Source organism: Phaseolus vulgaris, chromosome 3, assembly GCF_000499845.2.
Source record: "Phaseolus vulgaris cultivar G19833 chromosome 3, P. vulgaris v2.0, whole genome shotgun sequence".
NCBI lineage: Eukaryota > Viridiplantae > Streptophyta > Magnoliopsida > Fabales > Fabaceae > Phaseolus > Phaseolus vulgaris.
In genome coordinates, this window is record NC_023757.2 from 35,125,314 (window position 1) to 35,145,837 (window position 20,524).

Genomic DNA, 20,524 nt, shown 5'->3' on the forward strand with positions numbered 1-20,524 from the left:
GAAGATACAAACAGGATGAATGCACAAAAGTAAAGAAAAGAAAGGAAAGTAATCTTGAGAGAACGAAGACAGAGTGCGCGCAGCAGAGCTCTTCTCAAAGAAGAGCTCTGATACCATAACAGAGATAAATCAAAGGAGTGTTTCGAGGTAGTTGCACATTTACAAAGATCAAAGAGAAAGAAATCAGCGAGGTGTGAAGAAACAGAGGAGAGGTGAAGCACGGTGTGAGAGAAAGAGAGGAAGAGAATTTCATTAATCTGAAGTTGTGAATACAAAAACCCTAAAAAGGTTTATATACAAGCGGTGAAAAAGAAAAGGGGGTGCACTATATGAAACAGAAAAACAGAAAAAGGAAAGCCCAGAAAGCCCAACCCAACTGACCTAAAGTTTTAACACAAAATCAAATAAATTTTCACTACAAGACCAAGTGAACTATAAATTATTATAGTTCTATGAAAGTATAAAAGGTATTAGTATTCAATCAATGTATAATAAAATAAGATTTTCATAAATTTTATTTGATAATGAAATTAAACTGCTTCTCTATATCAAGAGAAGTCCTTTCAGATGTCATCCTCTGATCTGCACTGGTAGTAAAACGACACCATTTTTTGTACCAGAGCTATTGAATAATAGAATATGGTCCTACCCAGTACACGAATTGCACCAAGGTATATATATACAACCCGTGTTGTTAACGTTTTAAAGAAAAAACATTTTCTTGTATTGCAGTAGTGTTACAAAAGAAAAGGTTGATATTAAGCATCAAATTCCTTTTGTTTTTTCAATTTGGACGTCACATAATTTCTCTTATTGTAGAAAGGGTGAAATTTTGATTTAGTTCCATGACTTTAACTTAATCGCGACTCAATTTCTCTATATACACATGCGTAATCGTATGTATTTTGTAGCATATCGAGGGTCAGAAAGTCAGAAGTAGCTGACGGATAGAAAATCTTCTAGAATTTAGATGCATGTCAGGGAATGAAATGAAACCAACCCCTCCCGCTGCTGACTAGGCAAGCCATAAAGATTACATGGAAAGTACCAGAAACTACATTAAAAAATTCTCAAGTTGTTGCACTTTGGATAATACCAAATCCTTAGAATAAACAATACCATTGCAAGACATGAACTCAGGTTTGGTTTGGTGGAACAAACCTAGGAAGTGGTAGCCTCTGCGCCGAATGTGTAAAATATAAAGAAGCACCACGTAATGGACCACTACAAACTATGATCATAGTGCTAATGAAACATACTGCTCTACAGCTGTTGAATTCCCACATCATCTCACCAACCAACTTTCACTATATTCAAACACATCACCAAGCTTCCCCAATCCCCAGAGACTACTATAAATTGGAGGAGGGAACGAATTTGCCTTCTCATCAGTTGTGCACTGAATGTCAACTCTGTCTTAAATACTATTCCATTAATCACAAGCTCTCCAATGGTTGTTTTCTTTTATGTTAAGGCAATGGTTGGGCTTGTCCTAGCCTTCCTAATCTCTGTGCCTTCCATGGTTGCCTATGCTGGCAACTTGTACCAAGATGTTGATGTCACTTGGGGAGATGGCAGAGGTAAGATTCTGAACAATGGTCAGCTTCTTACTCTGTCCCTTGACCATGCCTCTGGCTCTGGCTTTCAGTCCAAGAACCAGTATCTCTATGGGAAGTTTGACATGCAAATCAAACTTGTCCCTGGAAATTCCGCTGGCACAGTCACCGCTTATTACGTGAGTTCCATTAACCAATCTTATTTATCCTATTCAATAACTTTCCAAAATAGTGCCAGAAACTTGCTTAATACACCACACGCGCACACATATACTTCTATTGCATGTTCAGGTAGCTATTTGTAACTATTTCTAATGTATATAATTTCTGCATGATGCAGTTGAGTTCAGAAGGGTCATCTTGGGATGAGATAGACTTTGAGTTCTTGGGAAATCTGAGCGGGGATCCTTACATAGTTCATACTAATGTGTACACGCAAGGCAAGGGTAAGAGAGAGCAGCAATTCTATCTCTGGTTTGACCCAACTGCAGATTTTCACACCTATTCCTTTCTCTGGAATCCTGCACATGTTGTGTAAGTTCAAAAATCCAAAACATGCATACTAGTATATATAACCTGGCATGGAAATTGGAACATTCAATATTCAACTCAATTCAATTCTTTTACTTTTCAGATTCTATGTTGATGGTAGACCAATTAGGGAGTTCTCGAACTCGGAGGGTACGGGTCTTGAATACCCAAATAAGCAATCTATGAGGTTATATTCAAGTCTATGGAACGCTGATGATTGGGCAACAAGAGGAGGGCGTGTGAAGACAGATTGGAGCCAAGCCCCATTCACTGCATCGTTCAGGAACTTGAGAGTGAATGGATGCGTTTGGTCCAATGGGCTTCTTCATGCAACTCCAGCTCTTCTGGTAAAACTTGGCTATCTCAAAAGCTTGATGCCACAAACCAGAAGATGCTAAAATGGGTGCAGAAGAACTACATGATTTACAATTACTGCACAGACATAAGACGATTCCCTCAGGGTCTCCCTCTGGAATGCACAGTTCGCACCGAGACATCATAAGAATACAATCACTGCTCTTGTATATGTGTGTGCATTTCTTTTTTTCCCACTATTCGACATAGCTTGTCTATGTCGTTCTTTCTGCAAATTTGAACTCAGGGCGTGTTATGTAATCATTTTTATTAAAATAGAAAAAATAAAGTGGGTATTGATTTGATTTTTAGCAATAAAAGAATTTTAGGGATATTGAAGCAGCAGACATGGACACATTTTTTCTGGGAGTTTGGATCAAAACTTAGACCACCTGAACCAACACTCGTCTCACTTTTAGTGTTAGTGAATCATGAGGCATGAATTATAAACACTTGTGCTCAATATTTTTTTAGAAGGCTAATATGAGAAGGAAAATATGTTGCATCAAGGAAAAAATGTAGATACCCTTCATGAATATCCGAAAGAATTCCAGAAAAAATTTGTATCTTCAATTTCAGTTTCATATTCTCCCTTGTGATCTATTAAAGTAAAAGCTTTCAGGCTTAGCAAAAAAAGAATAATTGTCAAGTAATCTTGATTCTTGTGTTAAGATTACTCTGTAGGCAATTGATCTCGTGTAGATACTGTATTGTTATAAGTTCTAAGTAGACTGAAACAACTACTTAATGTGTGTTGTTGTTCAACTAAATAAGTGTGTATAATTCTCTTAATGCTGTGTGTAGAATTCTGTGAATTTGCTTAGGAAGCAAGATTTTTTTTTATATGTTTCGGCTTATGTGTTTTGTTATTCTTGAATTTTTTTCTTCTCGTTTTTACAACTTTAATTTTGATAATATAGTCCAAATGAATTGAGTATGTTTATTTATTGACTCAATGTGTAGTAGTTCAAATCTTTCGAGATAAATAACTGAGAGATTCAATATTAATATGCATAAGCAAATTATATAAGATACACTTACTCGACCTTAACGACATTAACCCCTGTTTGCTTCCATGAATGTGCTGTTTAAGAGGAAGGATGTGAGTGAATATCCATGGTTTGGATCAAGGGATGTGCAGGGAAGTGAAGGAGAGGATATACATGTGAACAGTAAATATCTTCTTCCCTCGAAATGAAGAGATGTAGAGGGAAAGCCATGTCAGCATCCCTTATTTTCAAATTTACCCTTATTTGAATGTATCACAATGTTTCATTTGAATGTATTAGTATTTTAAAAAATTTATTATACAATGTTTAAAATATATATATATATATAATATTTAAAATGAAGAAACAAATCATAATAAATTTTAAAGAAGTTTTTAAGTTTGTTTATTATTTTATAAAATATTATAAATCAGTGTAAAAAATATAGTTAAATAAAATCTTCCATTTATATATTAGTTATTAGAGTAGATCAGGTTATACCTATTTTTCAAGTTCTATAAGATTATTTTATTAAATGTGGTTGGATTTAGTTTTTTTTTAAGAAAAAAATATACTATATCTAATTAAAATTGAAAATATTACCTGGGTTGGATCATGATCATCACCAAAAGATTATACTAAACATTTTTCATTTTTTTATACTAAATATTTAATTTATTTAATACAAAAAATCCCTAAAAACAATCCATCACTTAAATAATTTTATTCTAACATAAATTATTTATTAGAAACTGAAATATAATTAATATATTTTTATATTTTTACATAATTTATTTTACTTTATTATATATTTAATATAGTTTTTATTAATAAATTATGTAAAATACGTAAAAATATATTAATTATATTTTCAGTTTCTAATAAATAATTTTATGTTAGAATAAAATTATTTTAAGTGATGGATTGTTTTTAGGGATTTTTTTGTATTAAATAAATTAAATATTTAGTATAAAAAAAATGAAAATGTTTAGTATAATTTTTGGTGATGATCATGATCCAACCCAGGTAATATTTTCAATTTTAATTAGATATAGTATATTTTTTTCTTAAAAAAAAACTAAATCCAACCACATTTAATAAAATATCTTATTAGAACTTGAAAAATAGGTATAACCTGATCTACTCTAATAACTAATATATAAATGGAAGATTTTATTTAACTATATTTTTTACACTGATTTATAATATTTTATAAAAAATAAACAAACTTAAAAACTTCTTTAAAATTTATTATGATTTGTTTCTTCATTTTAAATATTATATATATATTATATTTTAAACATTGTATAATAAATTTTTTAAATACTAATACATTCAAATGAAACATTGTGATACATTCAAATAAGGGTAAATTTGAAAATAAGGGATGCTGACATGGCTTTCCCTCTACATCTCTTCATTTCGAGGGAAGAAGATATTTACTGTTCACATGTATATCCTCTCCTTCACTTCCCTGCACATCCCTTGATCCAAACCATGGATATTCACTCACATCCTTCCTCTTAAACAGCACATTCATGGAAGCAAACAGGGGTTAATGTCGTTAAGGTCGAGTAAGTGTATCTTATATAATTTGCTTATGCATATTAATATTGAATCTCTCAGTTATTTATCTCGAAAGATTTGAACTATCTAACACATTGAGTCAATAAATAAACATACTCAATTCATTTGGACTATATTATCAAAATTAAAGTTGTAAAAACGAGAAGAAAAAAATTCAAGAATAACAAAAACACATAAGCCGAAACATATAAAAAAAAATCTTGCTTCCTAAGCAAATTCACAGAATTCTACACACAGCATTAAGAGAATATACACACTTATTTAGTTGAACAACAACACACATTAAGTAGTTGTTTCAGTCTACTTAGAACTTATAACAATACAGTATCTACACGAGATCAATTGCCTACAGAGTAATCTTAACACAAGAATCAAGATTACTTGACAATTATTCTTTTTTTTGCTAGCCTGAAAGCTTTTACTTTAATAGATCACAAGGGAGAATATGAACTGAAATTGAAGATACAAATTTTTTCTGGATTCTTTCGGATATTCATGGAAGGGTATCTACATTTTTCCTTGATGCAACATATTTTCCTTCTCATATTAGCCTTCTAAAAATATTGAGCACAAGTGTTTATAATTCATGCCTCATGATTCACTAACACTAAAAGTGAGACGAGTGTTGGTTCAGGTGGTCTAAGTTTTGATCCAACTCCCAGAAAAAATGTGTCCATGTCTGCTGCTTCAATATCCCTAAAATTCTTTTATTGCTAAAAATCAAATCAATACCCACTTATTTTTTTCTATTTTAATAAAAATGATTACATAACACGCCCTGAGTTTCAATTTGCAGAAAGAACGACATAGACAAGCTATGTCGAATAGTGGGAAAAAAAAATGCACACACATATACAGAGCAGTGATTGTATTCTTATGATGTCTCGGTGCGAACTGTGCATTCCAGGGGAGACCCTGAGGGAATCGTCTTTGTCTGTGCAGTAATTGTAAATCATGTAGTTCTTCTGCACCATTTTAGCATCTTCTGGTTTGTGGCATCAGGCTTTTGAGATAGCCAGTTTTTACCAGAAGAGCTGGAGTTGCATGAAGAAGCCCCATTGGACCAAACGCATCCATTCACTCTCAAGTTCCTGACGATGCAGTGAATGGGGCTTGGCTCCAATCTGTCTTCACACGCCCTCCTCTTGTTGCCCAATCATCAGCGTTCCATAGACTTGAATATAACCTCATAGATTGCTTATTTGGGTATTCAAGACCCGTACCCTCCGGTTCGAGAACTCCCTAATGGTCTACATCAACATAGAATCTGAAAGTAAAGAATTGAATTGAGTTGAATATTGAATGTTCCAATTTCCATGCCAGGTTATAATCTAGTATGCATGTTTTGGATTTTATGAACTTACACAACATGTGCAGGATTCCAGAGAAAGGAATAGGTGTGAAAATCTGCAGTTGGTCAAACCAGAGGATAGAATTGCTGCTCTCTCTTACCCTTGCCTGCGTGTACACATAGTATGAACTATGTAAGGATCCCCGCTCAGATTTCCCAAGAACTCAAATCTATCTCATCCCAAGATGACCCTTCTGAACTCAACTGCATCATGCAGAAATTATATACATTAGAATAGTTACAATAGCTACCTGAACATGCAATAGAAGTATATGTGTGCGCGTGTGGTGTATTAAGCAAGTTTCTGGCACTATTTTGGAAAGTTATTGAATAGGAAAATAAGATTGGTTAATGGAACTCACGTAATAAGCGGTGACTGTGCCAGCGGAATTTCCAGGGACAAGTTTGATTTGCATGTCAAACTTCCCATAGAGATACTGGTTCTTGGACTGAAGCCAGAGCCAGAGGCATGGTCAAGGGACAGAGTAAGAAGCTGACCATTGTTCAGAATCTTACCTCTGCCATCTCCCCAAGTGACATCAACATCTTGGTACAAGTTGCCAGCATAGGCAACCATGGAAGGCACAGAGATAGGAAGGCTAGGACAAGCCAACCATTGCCTTAACATAAAAGAAAACAACCATTGGAGAGCTTGTGATTAATGGAATAGATTTAAGACAGAGTTGACATTCAGTGCACAACTGATGAGAAGGCAAATTCGTTCCCTCCTCCAATTTATAGTAGTCTCTGGGGATTGGGAAGCTTGGTGATGTGTTTGAATTAGTGAAAGTTGGTTGGTGAGATGATGTGGGAATTCAACAGCTGTAGAGCAGTATGTTTCATTAGCACTATGATCATAGTTGTAGTGGTCCATTACGTGGTGCTTCTTATATTTTACACATTCGGCGCAGAGGCTACCACTTCCTAGGTTGTTCCACCAAACCAAACCTGAGTTCATGTCTTGCAATGGTATTGTTATTCTAAGGATTTGGTATTATCCAAAGTGCAACAACTTGAGAATTTTTAATGTAGTTTCTGGTACTTTCCATGTAATCTTTATGGCTGCCTAGTCAGCAGCGGGAGGGGTTGGTTTCATTTCATTCCCTGACATGCATCTAAATTCTAGAAGATTTTCTATCCGTCAGCTACTTCTGACTTTCGACCCTCGAATGCACAAAATACATACGATTACGCATGTGTATATAGAGAAATGAGTCGCGATTAAGTTAAAGTCATGGAACTAAATCAAAATTTCACCCTTTCTACAATAAGAGAATTATGTGACGTCCAAATTGAAAAAACAAAAGGAATTTGATGCTTAATATCAACCTTTTCTTTTGTAACACTACTGCATACAAGAAATGTTTTTCTTTAAAACGTTAACAACACGGGTTGTATATATACCTTGGTGCATTCGTGTATGGGTAGGACCATATTCTATTATTCAATAGCTCTGGTACAAAAATGGTGTCGTTTTACTACCAGTGCAGATCAGAGGATGACATCTGAAAGGACTTCTCTTGATATAGAGAAGCAGTTTAATTTCATTATCAAATAAAATTTATGAAATCTTATTTTATTATACATTGATTGAATACTAATACCTTTTATACTTTCATAGAACTATATAATTATAGTTCACTTGGTCTTGTAGTGAAAATTTATTTGATTTTGTGTTAAAACTTAGGTCAGTGGTTGGGCTTTCTGGGCTTTCCTTTTTCTGTTTTCTGTTTCATATAGTGCACCCCTTTTCTTTTCACCGCTTGTATATAAACCCTTTTTAGGGTTTTTTGTATTCACAACTTCAGATTAATGAAATTCTCTTCCTCTCTTTCTTCACACCGTGCTTCACCTCTCCTCTGTTTCTTCACACCTCGCTGATTTCTTTCTCTTTGATCTTTGTAAATGCTGCAACTACCTCGAAACACTCCTTTGATTTATCTCTGTTATGGTATCAGAGCTCTTCTTTGAGAAGAGCCTGCTGCGCGCACTCTGTCTTCGTTCTCTCAAGATTACTTTCCTTTCTTTTCTTTACTTTTTGTGCATTCATCCTGTTTGTATCTCTTGATTCTCTCTAACGATTGTTTTATTTCTACAGTTCGTGTTCTTTTTGCACGCAAATGGCTGACGAGAATAGTGAAGGGAGCGAAAGCCCTAGTTCCAATCAGGGCAAGAATTCCTTACAAGGCGAGAGTTCTATTCATAGCTTCTTATACCTACATCCCAGTGAAATCCTGCCACACCCCTTGTGTCACCCGTTCTTGATTCCACAAATTACCACTCTTGGAGTCGCTCGGTTCTCACGGCTTTGAGCGCAAAGAATAAAGTCGAGTTTGTTAATGGCGCTGCTCCCCGACCTTCTGAAACCGATTCGTCTTTCTCATCCTGGACAAGATGCAACAACATGGTGGCGTCTTGGCTTGTACACTCAGTCTCTGTTCATATACGTCAAAGCATCATATGGATGGACAAGGCACTGGACGTATGGAATGATCTCAAGGCCCGTTCTCACAAGGCGATTTATCCGTATTTCTGATCTTCAAATGGAAGCGTCCTCACTCATCAAGGTGACCTTTCTGTTACCGATTACTTCACTAAACTCAGGATCATTTGGGATGATTAGATAACTTTAGGCCTGATCCTATATGTTCTTGTACTAAGCCTTCTGTCATTACCCAAAGAAAAAGAGAGGATCAGGCAATGCAATTTTTACGCGGCCTTAATGACCAATACAACAATGTAAAAGCTCATATTTTGCTCATGGAACCTGTCCCTGCTATACCAAAAATTTTTCTCTTGTTATCCAACAAGAACGCCAGTTTAATAACAGTGTTCTTATAGCTAATGTAAAAAATGTTACCCCTGTTACCTTCGTTAACCACACCAGTTCCAATACCATTTCCTGTACTTTTTGTGGTAAGTTGGGTCACACTGAGAGTGTCTGTTTTAGAAAAATGGTTTTCCTAACCAAGATAACAGAGGCCCAAAGTTTGGTAGTAATAAAAAGGTCTGTACTTACTGCAACAAAGTTGGTCATACCGTTGATGTCTGTTACAAGAAACATGGATACCCTCCGGGTATAGGTTTCAATATGGTAAGTCTTCTCAGTCCAACAACGTCTCCACTACCATTCAAGAAGAAAATTTTGGAAATCAAGACCAAAGCAAGCAGAATAATGGAGGAGAGTTTCGCATCACTCAGCATCAATATCAAATTCTTTCGGAACTTCTGAAAAATGCTAACAATTCCAACAATCAAGTCCAAGTCAACCAGGTTGGTTCCCTCTCTGCTGATCATCAAGGTCAGAATTCGGCTGTCACAGGTAATATCCAGAAACTCAAAAATTCCAATTTTAATGAATATACTTGGATTCTGGATTCTGGTGCGACTGATCACGTTTGTTTCTCTTTATCAAATTTTACATCATATAAAAATATCAAACCCATTACCATTAGGCTTCCCAATGGAAATTCTGTTATTTCTTCCTGTTCTGGCACAGTTTTCTTTAATAAAAATCTCATTCTTGAAAATGTTTTGTATGTACCAGATTTTTCTTTTAACTTAATATCTATTATCAATTAACTGCATCACTTAAATGTGAGCTTATTTTCTCTTCCACTGAGTGTCTAATACAGAATCCAGAACCAAAGACAGATTGGTACAGTTGATCTTGTAGCTGGACTATACGTCTTCAATAAAGCTGATGGCAGGATTATGAATTGCACTACAGAACCAAGCAACATTTGGCACCTCCGAATGGGTCACCCCTCGGATGAAAGGTTAAAAATTATACAACATACTATCCTAATATGCATATTGATAAGAACTATGTTTGTGATACTTGTCACCAAGCCAAACAAAAGAAACTTCCTTTCTTTCCTAGCAATACTAAAACTGTTCAACCTTTTGAATTACTGCACATTGATATCTGGGGACCCTGTTCTGTTGTTTCCATGCTTGGTTATAAGTTTTTTCTTACCATAGTTGATAATTTTACTAGATATACTTGGGTTTTTCCCATGCACAACAAATCTGAAGTCAGGGCTAGTGTTGTTAAATTTATTGCTTACACTGAAAACCATTTTCTACTAAGGTCAAAATCATTCGAACTGATAATGGTGCTGAATTCTCTATGCATGATTTCTTTGCTTTAAAAGGTATTATACATCAAACCACTTGTATTGAAACACCTGAGCAAAATGGTATTGTTGAAAGAAACATCAACACCTCTTAAATGTCACACGTGCCTTGCTTTTTCAATCCAATCTTCCTGCTGTTTTTTGGTGTTTTGCTGTACAACATGCTACTTTTCTTATTAATTGTATGCCTACTCCGCTGCTTAATAACGCTACGCCTTATGAGAACTGCATAAAAAGCTTTGTGACATTTCTTCCCTTCGTGTTTTTGGATGTCTATGTTATTCTTCAACTATTATTGCTCACAGAAAAAACTGGACAGTCGTGCTGCTCCAGGCGTCTTCCTTGGTTTCAAACCAAACACAAAAGGGTTTTTGTTTTTAACCTTAAAAATCACAAGATAGATTTGTCAAGAAATGTTATTTTTTATGAGAACTCTTTTCCCTATCATTCAAATCATATTCAAAATAATGACTCAAATAGTCTTTCTTTACCTATTCCTCAACACTATGCCCAGACTCATGATGATATTCATATGCAAACTGAAAATGTTATTGACAATACTACTAATGATGTTTTTGAGACTGACGCTATTTTTGAGCAAAATGAGCAAATAGAGCAAAATGAGACAGCAACAACATCTCCTAGAAGATCTACCCGCAGCAGAAGACCCCTATTTATCTTCAAGACTTGATGTACCAAACATCAACAACAGTGTTGTAAGTACCAAACACTCAATCCATTCCTTTTTAAATTATAATTCTCTATCAAAGTCTTTCAAAAATACAATTCTGTCAATATCTTTTGCTGAGGAACCTCACAACTATGAGGAAGCTGTCCAACACCCTCTTTGGATCCGTGCTATGAAGGAAGAACTGAAAGCACTTCAAGATAATGGGACATGGTCCCTGACTACTCTCCCTATCGGTAAATCAGCAATTGGGTGTAGATGGGTTTACAAGATCAAGCATCACGCAGATGGTTCCATTGAGCGTTATAAAGCCCGGTTGGTAGCAAAAGGCTACAATCAAATTGAAGGACTGGACTTCTTAGACACCTTTGCTCCTGTAGCAAAGTTGACTACACTACGTCTACTTCTAGCTCTAGCTGCAGCCCAGAACTGGACACTCAAACAACTTGATGTGAACAATGCTTTCCTACATGGGGACTTAGATGAAGAAGTTTACATGCAACTGCCCCAAGGCTTTCACACTTCTTCCCCAACCTGGTCTGCCGCCTAAGAAAGTCACTCTATGGTCTAAAACAAGCAGGTAGACAATGGTATGCCAAACTCTCAAATTTCCTATTGTCACACAATTATAAAATTTCCACTGCTGACCACTCTTTATTTTTGAAACATGATGGCAAACACACCACGGCACTCTTGGTCTATGTGGATGACATTGTTCTCACTGGGAATGACCCTATGGAGATATCTGCTATAACCAGTATGTTACACAATTTCTTTCACATTAAAAACCTTGGTGATCTGACTTATTTTTTAGGAATTGAAATTGCTCGCAATGCCACTGGTATCCACTTAAGCCAGCGCAAATATGTCTTGGATCTGCTCAAAGATACTGGTATGTTGGGATGTGCCCCTGCACCTACACCAATGTTACACACTATCAAGCTCTCAACCACAAAAGGCACCCCTCTTGGTGATGCAGAATCCACTGCATATAGACGTTTGATTGGACGCCTTATTTATCTGACCAACACACGACCTGATATTTCATTCTCTATCAATTATCTCAGCCAGTTTGTCTCACACCCAACTAGTGAACATCACCAAGCAGCAATGCGCATCCTTCGTTATCTCAAAAGAACTCCTGGCACAGGTATCTTCTTACACAGTCAGTCTCTTATTCAATTAAAAGCATATAGTGATTCTGATTGGGCTACATGCCCTGAAACCCGCAAGTCCATAACTAGTTTTTCTGTGTATTTGGGGGAGTCACTTATCTCTTGGAAGTCCAAGAAACAACAAACCATATCCAGGAGCTCATCTGAGGCAGAATATCGTGCTCTTGCTGCAACCACCTGTGAAATTCAATGGATAATGTATTTGCTACAAGATTTACGCATCCAACACCTGCAACCAGCCCTTCTCTACTGTGACAATCAAGCTGCCATCCAGATTGCAAATAATCAAGTCTTCCATGAGCGCACCAAGCACATAGAGATCGACTGTCATGTTGTCAGGGAAAAGCTCAATGCAGGCCTACTCAAACTACTTCCAATCTCTTCATCCCTGCAAGCGGCTGACTTCTTCACCAAGCCTCTACCTGCAGCCCAATTCAATATACATTTTTCCAAGCTAGGAATGCAGAACATCTACTCCTAGCTTGAGGGGGGCTGTTAAAACTTTAGGCCAGTTGGGTTGGGCTTTCTGGGCTTTCCTTTTTCTGTTTTTCTGTTTCATATAGTGCACCCCCTTTTCTTTTTGCACCGCTTGTATATAAACCCTTTTTAGGGTTTTCTGTATTCACAACTTCAGATTAATGAAATTCTCTTCCCTCTCTTCTCTCACACCGTGCTTCACCTCTCCTCTGTTTCTTCACACCTCGCTGATTTCTTTCTCTTTGATCTTTGTAAATGCTGCAACTACCTCGAAGCACTCCTTTGATTTATCTCTGTTATTTTGCATCAACCATTGGAAAATAAGATGATAATAAAATTGGCTCAGTAAGCAAGATGCAGTAGCGTGCATCTGTTTGCACCTCTGACAATTAACGCAACTGAAGATAAATTGGCAAACCTGGAGAGACCGAAACCGAAGCATGAAATTAGAGGGTGTTGTGTTGTGAGTGTTGACAACATTCCCTTTCTTCAAAGTTGTTAAACTAAAACATCTTCTCTACCTGTTGGATATCCGCATCAGGACAATTCATAATTATATATAAATGGGTCAAATTTTATTTCATGAACCGGTTTTATGAGTTTTGATTTATGTTTAAAGTCCACTTTATAATATGTATTAGAGTCATTTTGAGTCTATCCTAACGAGTGTTTATTGGATTTATTACACACTATCGAGATGTTATTCCATACACGAGCTGTCACTCTCGACGTGAAGAAGTGTGTCGAAGGCCCCGCATGAAAGATTATGAACAGTTTCTCAACAAAATTGACTAAATCTTATACATCGATTCAACGTGATTTCAGCCAAATGTTGATCTTAATTTTCACTTTTCAACTAATTATCATACAATAAAATAGAACCATATGGTTTTTCTGTGCTTGGGATAAATCATTTGATACTTGAAAGTTGTAAGCAGAGGTGAATCACCGCATATTTCCGAAGTTTGAGACCGTTATGGTCCAGATTTTCGCGGCTCTACTTTTCTTCTTTACGATTCTTATCGGTGAAGTTCATGTTCTTTGACCACTGTCAGGAGTAGATCCACACTAAATAAAATGGCTATTCATCTACTTTATTGTTATACTAAGAAATGTTTTAATTAATAGTTTCAAAAATTATAAATTGAATATTATTTTATAAATCTTATATATCACTCTCTTGATTTACAAAAAATAATCCCATATTTTCGTTTTAAAACTTTATTTTTTATTAAGCAAACACAAACCTAAAAAACAAAGATTACATCTTAAATATCAAGCCCCAACAAATATCATGGTGCTACATTCATAACATGATCTATGAGACCGAGAGAAAGAAAATATAGCAATTGTTAGTTTGGTAAAATTAGAATTGTACAAGTGTGGACAACTACTATTTTTTATATTTCTAGATAGAAGATAATTAGGATATTTAAGTATGTTATTAAAATGCTTATTCCTAAACTATATAAAATAAGATTTATTAAGAGAAAAAAAATATTCCAGTAATCTTTACTTCTTAATATCAGTTGCTTTAAATTATGTTCTAAATTTGACTATGTGGGTAGTGGTCGAAAGCTTTTTTTTGTTGTTGTGCAAGTTAAAAGAGAAGTTTACTAATATTTTTTTTTGTTGTAAAATAACATGGTTAATTTAGAATCAGTGTTTCTCGTAGTTAGGGTTGTTGTCACTTGCTCCTATTGATCCATTTTCAGATTTCATTTAGTTTTCTATTTGTAATGCACCTGAATCTATCAACTTAGTTTTGGAGAGTGTGTTGTTACAATATTTAATTTTCTATGTAAATTATTGGGCTTTGTTTCTTTGGCCCAACTTTCCTTTTCTATTTTAGTTAGGTCTTAATCTTTCTCTTATATATACACCATGTATTTTACTCTTTAATGTACAAGTGAATAAAATTTATTTTATATTTAGTTTTCTCTACAAGTAGGTTTATCAAAACCTTTTTTTCATTACGATTACGTACAATTACGTACACTATAGCATCACATCAGGCAAGGAATATTCATCATCTTCATTTACTGTAATATGGTCTCTTCGAATGAAGAGCTCTGCTGCGCTTCTCTCTGATATTATTTCCCTCTTTGCTGTTCTTGGTTATTTTTTCTTGTTTTTTTTTTCTTTCTTTAAATCCTTGTAGGCGATGGCTAATGCAAATCCCACACCGGCTTCCTCTTCAAATGGAAACCCTACACTGATGCCCCTTTTAGAACAATTTCCTATACTTACACCCAAGCGAGAATCCCGCAGCTTCGTTGGTGTCGCCTGTTCTTGATTCAAGAAACTAGTGGAGTCGGTCCTTCATCACTGCTCTTAGTGCCAAGAACAAAGTGGAGTCATACTTGGCTCACACCCGTGCCCCAAAGGGATGATCCCACTTTCTCGTCTTGGACACGCTGTAACAACATGGTTGTCTCTTGGTTAGTACACTCTGTTTCAATCCCTATTAGGTAAAGCATTGTTTGGATGGACATAGCCTTTGACATCTGGAATGATTTAAAAGTTAGATATTCACAAGGGGATTTATCTCGCATTTCTGATTTGCAATTTGAAGCTATTTCTTTAAACCAGGGGATATGTCTGTCACAGAGTATTTTACAAAATTGCGTATTATTTGGGACGAATTAGAGAATTTTAGACCTAATCATGTGTGCACATGCCCAGTAAATGTTCTTGTTCTATCATTTCTATTATAAATAAAAGAAAATGTGAGGATCGTGCTATGCAATTTTTAAGAGGATTAAATGATCAGTATAAAAATATTTGTTCTCATGTTTTGCTCATGGATCTCATTCCTGCCATATCCAAAAAATTTCCTTGGTTGTTCAACAAGAGAGACAATTATCCACTGTTGTTCCTGCCCCTAGTCTTCACAGTCTTAACAGTAGTCGCACTACTACATGCAATTTTTGTGGTAATACGGTCATACTGAAGCTGTTTGTTTTCGAAAAGTGGGTTTCCTTCTGGTGATGTTAAACCTCAAAGTTTTCTTCTACTAGAAAAATTGCACTTTTTGTAATCGTCTTGGCACACTGTCGACACCTGTTATAAAAGCATGGGTTTCCTCCTGGCTACAAATCCATCAATAGGACATCCCAAGCCAACAATATGTTTACTAACTCTTCTTCTGAGTCTTTTTCTAAAGAACAGGATGTAAAGGGATTCAACTTACATCACAATGGTGTCAATTCATGACCAACATTTTGCGTCAGCAAACCTTGAGGATCCTGTCCCTCACGCTCAAATTAATCAAGTCGGAACCTTCACCAATACCGAGCAATCTTCAACGGGTAAGTTTTTCTCTTCACTATCTGGTATAAAAGAATCTTGGCTTGTTGATTCTGGTGTCACTGATCATGTTTGCCACAATTTGAGCGCTTTTACTACTTGGACTAAAATCAAACCTGTCTTAATTAGTCTCCCAAATGGTCAAACTGTTTATGCCACATATTCTGGTTTAGTACACTTTTCGGCCAAGTTTTATTTGTCTGATGTGTTATATGTGCCTCATTTCAATTAAACTTAATATCTGTTTCTAAACTCACACACCAACTTAAATGCACTTTAACTCACTGCATTATACAGGACAATCTCACCCAAGAGAGGATTGGTACAGTTGAAGCCACTGGTGGCTGTACCTTGTCATACCTTGCCTGCTTCTAGTCGCTCTAAACCACATAACTTTGCTCCTCTTATTAATTGTAATATCACGGACAAACACTGTGGCACTATAGACTGGGGCACCCTTCACATGAAAGATTACATGTCTACGTAAACAATACCCTTTTATTACTATTGATACTCATCATGTATGTGACACTTGTAGTCGTGCAAACAGAAGAAACTTCCTTTCACTTTAAGTACTACTGCTACCTCTGCTATTTTTGATCTTGTACACTTTGATATTTGGGGAACCCTGTTCCATAACTTCTATGCAAGGTTTTCGTTATTTCTAACTATTGTTGATGATTACTCGCGTTATACTTGGGTTATTTTGTTGCATAATAAATCTGAAGTGTGTTCGCACATCATTAACTTCACTGTTTTTGTTCAAAATCATTTCCAAACTAATATCAAACAATTCGTACTGACAATGGTGTTGAGTTTGCTATGTCCAGTTTTTATGCTTCAAGGGAATTATACATCAAACATCTTGTGTTGAAACACCACAACAAAATGGCATTGTGGAACGTAAACATCAACACATACTAAATGTAACCAGGGCCTTACTTTTTCAAGCAAATCTTCCTCCTATTTTTTGGGAATTTGCTGTAAATCATGCTGTTTTCTTAATAAATTCTATTCCTACTCCATTACTTAATAACATCACTCCTCATGAACAATTGTTGGAAAACCGTATGACATTTCTTTTTTAAAAGTGTTTGGTTGCCTATGTTATGCTAGTACCATTACTGCACATCGGAAGAAATTAGATGATAGATCTATCAAAGGTATTTTCTTGGTTTTCCGCAAAATACAAAAGGTATATTGTCTTAAATTTAAAGTTTCATCGCATAGAGATATCAAGACATGTAATCTTTCATGAAACCCATTTTCCATATAAATTGGATGGTGGCTTGCCTAGGACCCCAACACTTTATCTCTCCCTATTTCTAACGCATATAATTCTGCTCTTGATTTTTTTTCTGATACTGCACCTCCTGCCGAGCCGTGTGCCTCTACTCCTGCATCTCTTGCCGAGCCGTGTGCCTCTACTCCTGCACCCAATACTGCCCCTCCACCAGCCTTATTATGCTTTGATCTTCCAGCAAATAATGTCTCTGCTCCTGCATCCAACACTGCACCTCCACCAGCATCATCACCTCCTGCACCTCCAGGAAGCACCTCACCCCAATTTCCAAGAAGATCAACTCGTCCTCACCACAACCTGCCTATCTTGTTGATTTCCACACAGCAACCAACACTGTAAGTAGTAGATATCCTATTCATAATTACTTGTCTTACAATTCCTTATCTTCTAATTTTAGAAATATTATTTCCTCTATCAATTCTCATCCTGAACCTCGCACCTATACCGAAGCCTCCAAACATGCTTCTTGGCAATCTGCCATGCAAGTTGAGCTTCAAGCTCTTGCTGCTAACAATACTTGGCAACTTACCCTCTCCCTCCAGGAAAGAAAACTATTGGTTGTAAATGGGTATATAAATCAAATATCATTCTGATGGCACTGTTGAGCGCCACAAAGCTAGAGTTGTTGCCAAAGGGTTCACCCAAGTTGAAGGACTTGATTTCTTAGACACTTTTGCACCTGTTGCTAAACTCACTACCGTTCGCCTTCTCCTCTCCTTGCTGTTGCCACTACCAAAAATTGGGTTTTAAACAACTTGATGTCAATAATGCCTTTCTTCACGGTGATCTCCATGAAGAGGTATACATGACCCCCCCACCTGGCCTCTCTCTTCCTTCTCCCCAGCATGTCTGCAAGCTTCAACGGTCTTTGTATGGTCTTCGTCAAGTTGGTCGTCAATGGTACGCAAAACTTTCTACTTTTCTTTTATCAAATAAGTACTCTATCTCTGTTGTTGACCACTCTCTTTTTCTTAATATAATAATGATAAACTCACTGTTATTCTTGTTTATGTTGATGACTTGGTCTTAACTGGTGATGACACGGAGGAATCAATACAATTACTGCATCCCTTTACCATCACTTCAAGATAAAAAATTTAGGTAATCTCACTTACTTTTTGGGACTGGAAATTGCTCGCAATAGTACTGGTCTTCATTTAAGTCAACGCAAGTATACTCTTGATCTCCTTCAAGAAACTGACATGCTTGACTCTGCACCTGTGGCCACTCCTATGACTCACACCTCCCGTCTCTCTCCCGACCAAGGCTCACCTCTCGATGCTGATGCCACTTCCCAGTATAGAAGACTCATTGGACGTCTAATTTACTTAACCAACACGCGACCAGACATCGCCTTCGCTGTCCACAATTTAAGCCAATTCATATTTGCACCCACAACTCATCATCAGCAAGCTGTCTCCCGTCTTTTGCGTTACCTCAAAGGCACCCCTGGTGAAGGACTATATTTTTCTCACACTAGTTCACTTCACCTTTGTGGTTTTAGTGACTCTGACTGGGTCTGTGGTTAAAAGATTTGGAGTCATATGAATAAGGTCATCTTCAATGGCGAAGTGGTGGATCATTCAAAAATCTTCTCTTTAACCCAATTGAAGGTTTGATCTTGGGTTATTTCTAAAGTTTCATTTGTTTGCTTCTCTTTATCTGGTGTTTTGCTCTCTTGATTTGTCTGAATTCGAATTAAGTTGTATGCTTCTAGTTTAGGTTGACAGGTTTTTATCTTTTTTAGCATTTTGGTTGAGTTGTGTTTTGACGATCTATGAAATTGGGATGAATTTTACGTTTTGGTGATCTTTGTTTTGTTTGTTTGAAATGTTGATTATGTTGATTTAAGTTGTGGTAACTTGTGTTAGTGTTTTGATTTTTTTGTTAGGTGGTGGCTTTTCCAGATTTATTGGGATGGGTTGTTAAGAAATGTGCTTTATTTTCTTGATTTGTATAAGAATTGATTACCCAAAAATAATTCTATTTATTAATTCTTTCTTATTCATAAAAAAAACATAAATATTCTTGATGTCTAATAATTTGTATATATCAAGTGATTTTTATAATATCAATTAAACAAGCAAATGAAGTTGTAGCATAATATTTTTTTCCAAGTTTAATTTAAACTTTAAATGCTCTGCAATACTAAATTTGCATAATTAGGATTGAAGACATATCCTCATGATGAAATCGTTATTTATCATTAATTCTTAGAGAGAAAAACTTTAATTTTTCTTTCTAGAGTTATACGTGTTTTTATTAGTTCGCAATACTACAAAAATACTTTCTCACTTACTAATTTTACTTGCCAATATATTTTCATGGAAAATACACGTGATCTCCTGTTAAATATTAATTCTTAAAAATAAGTTATTAATTCTCTAATGATTAAATTGTATCACCATATTATTCTCCTAACTTTTTTGTCAGTGTGTTAATCTAAAAATCAGTATTTTGATTTAGTAGTCTTTCTTTTTCGGGGAGATTATTCCATTACTGGTTAGCCTTTTTAGCCATTAAAAAATATTTTTTGTATATTTGATCAAAATAAAAACTATATATATCTGTGTGAGTGATTCAAGTAAGGAGTAAAATCACTAAGTATAGTAAAAGTCTTACATTGAGTAGATTAAGTATGGAGAAAAATGTCTTCCATTGAGTAGATGAACAAGAGAAAATGTCTTCCATTTATAATCTCTTAGATTATGTTACAAAAACACTTCAACAACTGATCCTGAAATGTATATCTCAACATAGATATTTAAGAAGATGATTATGAGGTTTAGAGGATTTAAGGTGTATGAATTTGTTTTGGCTTAAAGGTTATAGAGTGATTAACTTTTCCCTTAAACTAAAACAAAATAAAATTACATCTCTTTTTATTTTTTAATGAGGTTGCTTTTCTAGATGATTTAATCTTGAATGAATATGAAAATTTTCCTTAACAATAAATAGATGGATTATAATTTGGGGGTTGTTAAGGGTTTTCTTATAATTTCGATATTAGTGAGTTGTTTTTTTTTTTTTCACGTAGTAAAGATTGAGTGAGACAGATTGTTATT

At 35.5% G+C, this 20,524-nt stretch overlaps 2 pseudogenes; one reads left to right on the top strand and one right to left on the bottom strand.

Moving 5' to 3' along the window:
* Positions 1 to 979: 979 nt before the first annotated feature.
* LOC137807311 (probable xyloglucan endotransglucosylase/hydrolase protein 23) lies at positions 980 to 2,744 on the top strand (annotated as a pseudogene).
* Positions 2,745 to 5,601: 2,857 nt separating this feature from the next.
* Positions 5,602 to 6,960, bottom strand: LOC137805586 (xyloglucan endotransglucosylase protein 7-like; annotated as a pseudogene).
* Between the last annotated feature and the right edge of the window lie 13,564 nt (positions 6,961 to 20,524).